The 6,949-nt window shown below is 49.4% G+C and overlaps 3 non-coding genes across 3 annotated transcripts; all 3 read left to right on the top strand.

Moving 5' to 3' along the window:
- The first annotated feature begins 17 nt into the window (after positions 1 to 17).
- LOC144498131 (U1 spliceosomal RNA) lies at positions 18 to 181 on the top strand. The gene has a single exon (XR_013498664.1). It is a non-coding gene; the product is annotated as a U1 spliceosomal RNA (small nuclear RNA).
- Positions 182 to 3,255: 3,074 nt separating this feature from the next.
- Positions 3,256 to 3,419, top strand: LOC144498135 (U1 spliceosomal RNA). The gene has a single exon (XR_013498668.1). It is a non-coding gene; the product is annotated as a U1 spliceosomal RNA (small nuclear RNA).
- A 3,074-nt stretch (positions 3,420 to 6,493) lies between these two features.
- LOC144498132 (U1 spliceosomal RNA) lies at positions 6,494 to 6,657 on the top strand. The gene has a single exon (XR_013498665.1). It is a non-coding gene; the product is annotated as a U1 spliceosomal RNA (small nuclear RNA).
- The last annotated feature ends 292 nt before the right edge of the window (positions 6,658 to 6,949 follow it).

Consider the following 6,949-nt stretch of genomic DNA (forward strand, 5'->3'; position numbering starts at 1 on the left):
TTTGGGACTTTTCAGGCATACTTACCTGGCAGGGGTGAAACCATGATCATGAAGGTGGTTCGCCCAGGACGAGGCTAGCCCATTGCACTGCGGGTGTGCTGACGCCTGCGATGTCCCCAAATGCGGGATACTCGACTGCAAAATTTGTGGTAGTGGGGGACTGCGTTCGCGCTCTCCCCTCATTTCATCATCAAAGATAGAAGCTGGCTTTTCTCTTGTTGCTCAACGGGGCGCTGCTTCGTTCAGTCGCTGCAGCGTCTCTTTCCTTCCTTCCTTCGCAACATCCTTCAAACCTGCAGTCGTTTGCTTTCATGTTAATATTCAACGACTTCAAAAATCTGCCTTCTGCACTCTGGCATTTTTCATTCAATTTCATTTATTCTTGTCACCTTCACATGTGGCTCAGTGGCACAGTGGTTTGCACTGCTGTGACCCACAGCACCAGAGTCCCGGGTTTGAAACCCGACTTGGGTCACTATCTGTGTGGAGTTTGCACATTCTCCCCGTGTCTGTCTGTGTGGGTTTCCTCCAGGGGCTCCAGTTTCCTCCCACATACCAAAGATGTGCAGGTTCGGTGGATCGGCCATGCTAAATTGCCCCTTTGTGACAGGGGGACTAGCGAGGGTAAATGCACGGGGATAGGGGCTGGGTGGGATTGTGGTCCGTGCAGACTCGATGGGCCAAATGACCTCCTTCTGCATTGCAGGATTCTATGATTCTGTGATTAGTATACAATCAAAAGTATTGTTTCTTTCACAAACAGACAAACAAATACCACACATAGGGAAGGAAAGAAGAGAGTGCAGTGTTACAGTCATAGCTAGGGTGTAGGGAAAGATCAACTTGATGAATATTTCACATCTATCTTCACCCATGAGAATGAGGAGGGAGTTATGGAACTTGGGGAGAGAGACTGTGAGGTCAAGAGCAAATTCTCATCGGGAGTGACAAGGTATTGGAGGTATTGGCGGGCTTAAAAGCGGACAAATCTCAAGGTCCGGATGAATTGTGCCCCAGATTGTTGTGGGAGGTGAGGGAGGAAACTGCAGAGGCTCTGACCCACATTTTTAATTCCTCCCTGGCCACTGGGGAGGTGCCAGAGGACTGGAGAACAGCTACTGTGGTCCCACTATTTAAGAAAGATTGGAGAGGCGTGCTAGGAAACTACAGACCACTGAGTCTCACGTCTGTGGTAGCCAAACTATTGGAAAAGATTCTGAACGAGCGAATCTATCTCCATTTGGAGAGGCAATTAACTGTGTCCCTATTCTGCTAACAGTTGAACTAGTTTAAACTCTTCCCAACAGCACTCGCACATCAATAGCAAGGATGTTAGTTCCACTCTGGTTCAGATGTAGACCGTCCTGTTTGTACAGGTCCCACTTTTCCCAAAAGCGGTCCCAGTGATCCAGGGGGGAATCTAAAACCCTCCCTCCAGCACCAAGTCTTAAGCAACGCATTTCTCTGTGCTATTCTCCTATTTCTGTACTCAGTGCTTGTGGCATTGGGAGTAATCCAGAGATTACAATCCGAGAGGTCCTGCTCCTTAGTCATAGAAATCATAGAAACCCTACAGTGCAGAAGGAGGCCATTCGGCCCATCGAGTCTGCACCGACCACAATCCCACCCAGGCCCTACCCCCACAAATTTACCCGCTAATCCCTCTAACCTACGCATCTCAGGACTCTAAGGGGCAATTTTTAACCTGGCCAATCAACCTAACCTGCACATCTTTGGACAGTGGGAGGAAACCGGAGCACCCGGAGGAAACCCACGCAGACACGAGGAGAACGTGCAAACTCCACACAGACAGTGACCCAAGCCGGGAATCAAACCCGGGTCCCTGGAGCTGTGAAGCAGCAGTGCTATCCACTGTGCTACCGTGCCGCCCAATAGTCGATTGCCTAACTCCCTGAATCCTTGGTGCAAGACCTCATCCCTCTTTCTACCTGTGTCATTGGGACCAATATGTACCATGACCTCTGCCTTATCACCCTGCCCCTTCAGGATGCCCTGCAGCCATTCAGAGGCATCGCAGGTCCTGGCACCAGGGAGGCAACACACCATCCTGGAGTCTCTTTCACGACCACAGAAGCGCCTATCTGTGTCTCTGACTATGGAGTCACCTGCGACTAATGCTCTTCTGTGCTTTGACCCTCCCTGCTGAACAACAGGGCCAGCCGTGGTGACACTGCACTGGCCACTGCTGTTTACCCCCGATACCCCAACAGTATCCAAAGCGGTATACCTGTTAGAGTGGGGGACAGCCACGGGGGATTCCTGCAATGACTTCCTGCTCTTTCTGGCGGTCATCCATCTATCCGCCTGCACCTTGAGTGTGACCATGCCTCTGTAACTCCTGTCTATGCAGGCGGCTTTCCACCACCTGCATGCTCCCGACTGCATCCAACTGTTGCTCCAACCGAACCACGCGGTCTGTGAGGAGCTGCCATTGGATGCACTTCCTACAGATGTAGCCATCCGCAATGCTGGGAGCGTCAGGGACCTCCCACATCTCACAGTTAAAGCACTGCACCCCACTGACTGACAGTTCTAGTGTTAATTCATGAATCACTTCAAAATAAAGTTATTACATTTAGCACTAATTAAGCCCTTCTTTCCTTCTCCTCGTCCAACCAATTCCAGCCCTTACTGATTTAAACTACAAGATGTCGTTTCAGACTATATACAGTGGTAAAAATTGGAAAGACTTACCGACCTGACCCTCTACTTACCAGTCAGCACTCTCCCTTGCAGCCTCTGCTGCCTGTTTCACCTCACTCCCTGTATGCACCCAACTGCAAAAGCACTCTCACTGAGCCACGCAGCACTCACAGTGCTCAATAATAATATTGACAATAATAAATCAAATCAAACTAAAGACCTCCTGATGAATCTCTGCCTTTCATCAACACCCCCGAGTTTGTGAAAATTGAAATCTTTCCTCCCTGAACAAAGTCAGATAGAAAAAGGCTTTTCTTTCCGGAATGTGGTCCCTGTGTTTGAAGGACAAGCTTCGGAAGGTGGTTCATTTCCTTTTAAGGACAATATGCTAATAGATCTGGTGGCACTATTTCAACGTTTCTGTGACTAGTGGGGAGCATTGAAGCATTCGTGAGAATGATATGGAAGGATTGAAGGACCTTGATGCAGGACATTGGAAGCAAAGGGACAATCTGGTGTTTGAAACTCAGTAAGTATGAGTGTGAGATGTAATGTTTGATGGCGGGTGGAAGCGTTTGGGACTTTTCAGACATACTTACCTGGCAGGGGTGAAACCATGATCATGAAGGTGGTTCGCCTAGGACGAGGCTAGCCCATTGCACTGCGGGTGTGCTGACGCCTGCGATGTCCCCAAATGCGGGATACTCGACTGCAAAATTTGTGGTAGTGGGGGACTGCGTTCGCGCTCTCCCCTCATTTCATCATCAAAGATAGAAGCTGGCTTTTCTCTTGTTGCTCAACGGGGCGCTGCTTCGTTCAGTCGCTGCAGCGTCTCTTTCCTTCCTTCCTTCGCAACATCCTTCAAACCTGCAGTCGTTTGCTTTCATGTTAATATTCAACGACTTCAAAAATCTGCCTTCTGCACTCTGGCATTTTTCATTCAATTTCATTTATTCTTGTCACCTTCACATGTGGCTCAGTGGCACAGTGGTTTGCACTGCTGTGACCCACAGCACCAGAGTCCCGGGTTTGAAACCCGACTTGGGTCACTATCTGTGTGGAGTTTGCACATTCTCCCCGTGTCTGTCTGTGTGGGTTTCCTCCAGGGGCTCCAGTTTCCTCCCACATACCAAAGATGTGCAGGTTCGGTCGATCGGCCATGCTAAATTGCCCCTTTGTGACAGGGGGACTAGCGAGGGTAAATGCACGGGGATAGGGGCTGGGTGGGATTGTGGTCCGTGCAGACTCGATGGGCCAAATGACCTCCTTCTGCATTGCAGGATTCTATGATTCTGTGATTAGTATACAATCAAAAGTATTGTTTCTTTCACAAACAGACAAACAAATACCACACATAGGGAAGGAAAGAAGAGAGTGCAGTGTTACAGTCATAGCTAGGGTGTAGGGAAAGATCAACTTGATGAATATTTCACATCTATCTTCACCCATGAGAATGAGGAGGGAGTTATGGAACTTGGGGAGAGAGACTGTGAGGTCAAGAGCAAATTCTCATCGGGAGTGACAAGGTATTGGAGGTATTGGCGGGCTTAAAAGCGGACAAATCTCAAGGTCCGGATGAATTGTGCCCCAGATTGTTGTGGGAGGTGAGGGAGGAAACTGCAGAGGCTCTGACCCACATTTTTAATTCCTCCCTGGCCACTGGGGAGGTGCCAGAGGACTGGAGAACAGCTACTGTGGTCCCACTATTTAAGAAAGATTGGAGAGGCGTGCTAGGAAACTACAGACCACTGAGTCTCACGTCTGTGGTAGCCAAACTATTGGAAAAGATTCTGAACGAGCGAATCTATCTCCATTTGGAGAGGCAATTAACTGTGTCCCTATTCTGCTAACAGTTGAACTAGTTTAAACTCTTCCCAACAGCACTCGCACATCAATAGCAAGGATGTTAGTTCCACTCTGGTTCAGATGTAGACCGTCCTGTTTGTACAGGTCCCACTTTTCCCAAAAGCGGTCCCAGTGATCCAGGGGGGAATCTAAAACCCTCCCTCCAGCACCAAGTCTTAAGCAGCGCATTTCTCTGTGCTATTCTCCTATTTCTGTACTCAGTGCTTGTGGCATTGGGAGTAATCCAGAGCTTACAATCCGAGAGGTCCTGCTCCTTAGTCATAGAAATCATAGAAACCCTACAGTGCAGAAGGAGGCCATTCGGCCCATCGAGTCTGCACCGACCACAATCCCACCCAGGCCCTACCCCCACAAATTTACCCGCTAATCCCTCTAACCTACGCATCTCAGGACTCTAAGGGGCAATTTTTAACCTGGCCAATCAACCTAACCTGCACATCTTTGGACTGTGGGAGGAAACCGGAGCACCCGGAGGAAACCCACGCAGACACGAGGAGAACGTGCAAACTCCACACAGACAGTGACCCAAGCCGGGAATCAAACCCGGGTCCCTGGAGCTGTGAAGCAGCAGTGCTATCCACTGTGCTACCGTGCCGCCCAATAGTCGATTGTCTAACTCCCTGAATCCTTGGTGCAAGACCTCATCCCTCTTTCTACCTGTGTCATTGGGACCAATATGTACCATGACCTCTGCCTTATCACCCTGCCCCTTCAGGATGCCCTGCAGCCATTCAGAGGCATCGCAGGTCCTGGCACCAGGGAGGCAACACACCATCCTGGAGTCTCTTTCACGACCACAGAAGCGCCTATCTGTGTCTCTGACTATGGAGTCACCTGCGACTAATGCTCTTCTGTGCTTTGACCCTCCCTGCTGAACAACAGGGCCAGCCGTGGTGACACTGCACTGGCCACTGCTGTTTACCCCCGATACTCCAACAGTATCCAAAGCGGTATACCTGTTAGAGTGGGGGGCAGCCACGGGGGATTCCTGCAATGACTTCCTGCTCTTTCTGGCGGTCATCCATCTATCCGCCTGCACCTTGAGTGTGACCATGCCTCTGTAACTCCTGTCTATGCAGGCGGCTTTCCACCACCTGCATGCTCCCGACTGCATCCAACTGTTGCTCCAACCGAACCACGCGGTCTGTGAGGAGCTGCCATTGGATGCACTTCCTACAGATGTAGCCATCCGCAATGCTGGGAGCGTCAGGGACCTCCCACATCTCACAGTTAAAGCACTGCACCCCACTGACTGACAGTTCTAGTGTTAATTCATGAATCACTTCAAAATAAAGTTATTACATTTAGCACTAATTAAGCCCTTCTTTCCTTCTCCTCGTCCAACCAATTCCAGCCCTTACTGATTTAAACTACAAGATGTCGTTTCAGACTATATACAGTGGTAAAAATTGGAAAGACTTACCGACCTGACCCTCTACTTACCAGTCAGCACTCTCCCTTGCAGCCTCTGCTGCCTGTTTCACCTCACTCCCTGTATGCACCCAACTGCAAAAGCACTCTCACTGAGCCACGCAGCACTCACAGTGCTCAATAATAATATTGACAATAATAAATCAAATCAAACTAAAGACCTCCTGATGAATCTCTGCCTTTCATCAACACCCCCGAGTTTGTGAAAATTGAAATCTTTCCTCCCTGAACAAAGTCAGATAGAAAAAGGCTTTTCTTTCCGGAATGTGGTCCCTGTGTTTGAAGGACAAGCTTCGGAAGGTGGTTCATTTCCTTTTAAGGACAATATGCTAATAGATCTGGTGGCACTATTTCAACGTTTCTGTGACTAGTGGGGAGCATTGAAGCATTCGTGAGAATGATATGGAAGGATTGAAGGACCTTGATGCAGGACATTGGAAGCAAAGGGACAATCTGGTGTTTGAAACTCAGTAAGTATGAGTGTGAGATGTAATGTTTGATGGCGGGTGGAAGCGTTTGGGACTTTTCAGGCATACTTACCTGGCAGGGGTGAAACCATGATCATGAAGGTGGTTCGCCCAGGACGAGGCTAGCCCATTGCACTGCGGGTGTGCTGACGCCTGCGATGTCCCCAAATGCGGGATACTCGACTGCAAAATTTGTGGTAGTGGGGGACTGCGTTCGCGCTCTCCCCTCATTTCATCATCAAAGATAGAAGCTGGCTTTTCTCTTGTTGCTCAACGGGGCGCTGCTTCGTTCAGTCGCTGCAGCGTCTCTTTCCTTCCTTCCTTCGCAACATCCTTCAAACCTGCAGTCGTTTGCTTTCATGTTAATATTCAACGACTTCAAAAATCTGCCTTCTGCACTCTGGCATTTTTCATTCAATTTCATTTATTCTTGTCACCTTCACATGTGGCTCAGTGGCACAGTGGTTTGCACTGCTGTGACCCACAGCACCAGAGTCCCGGGTTTGAAACCCGACTTGGGT

This window comes from Mustelus asterias, chromosome 8 (assembly GCF_964213995.1).
Source record: "Mustelus asterias chromosome 8, sMusAst1.hap1.1, whole genome shotgun sequence".
In the NCBI taxonomy this organism is placed as follows: Eukaryota; Metazoa; Chordata; class Chondrichthyes; order Carcharhiniformes; family Triakidae; genus Mustelus; species Mustelus asterias.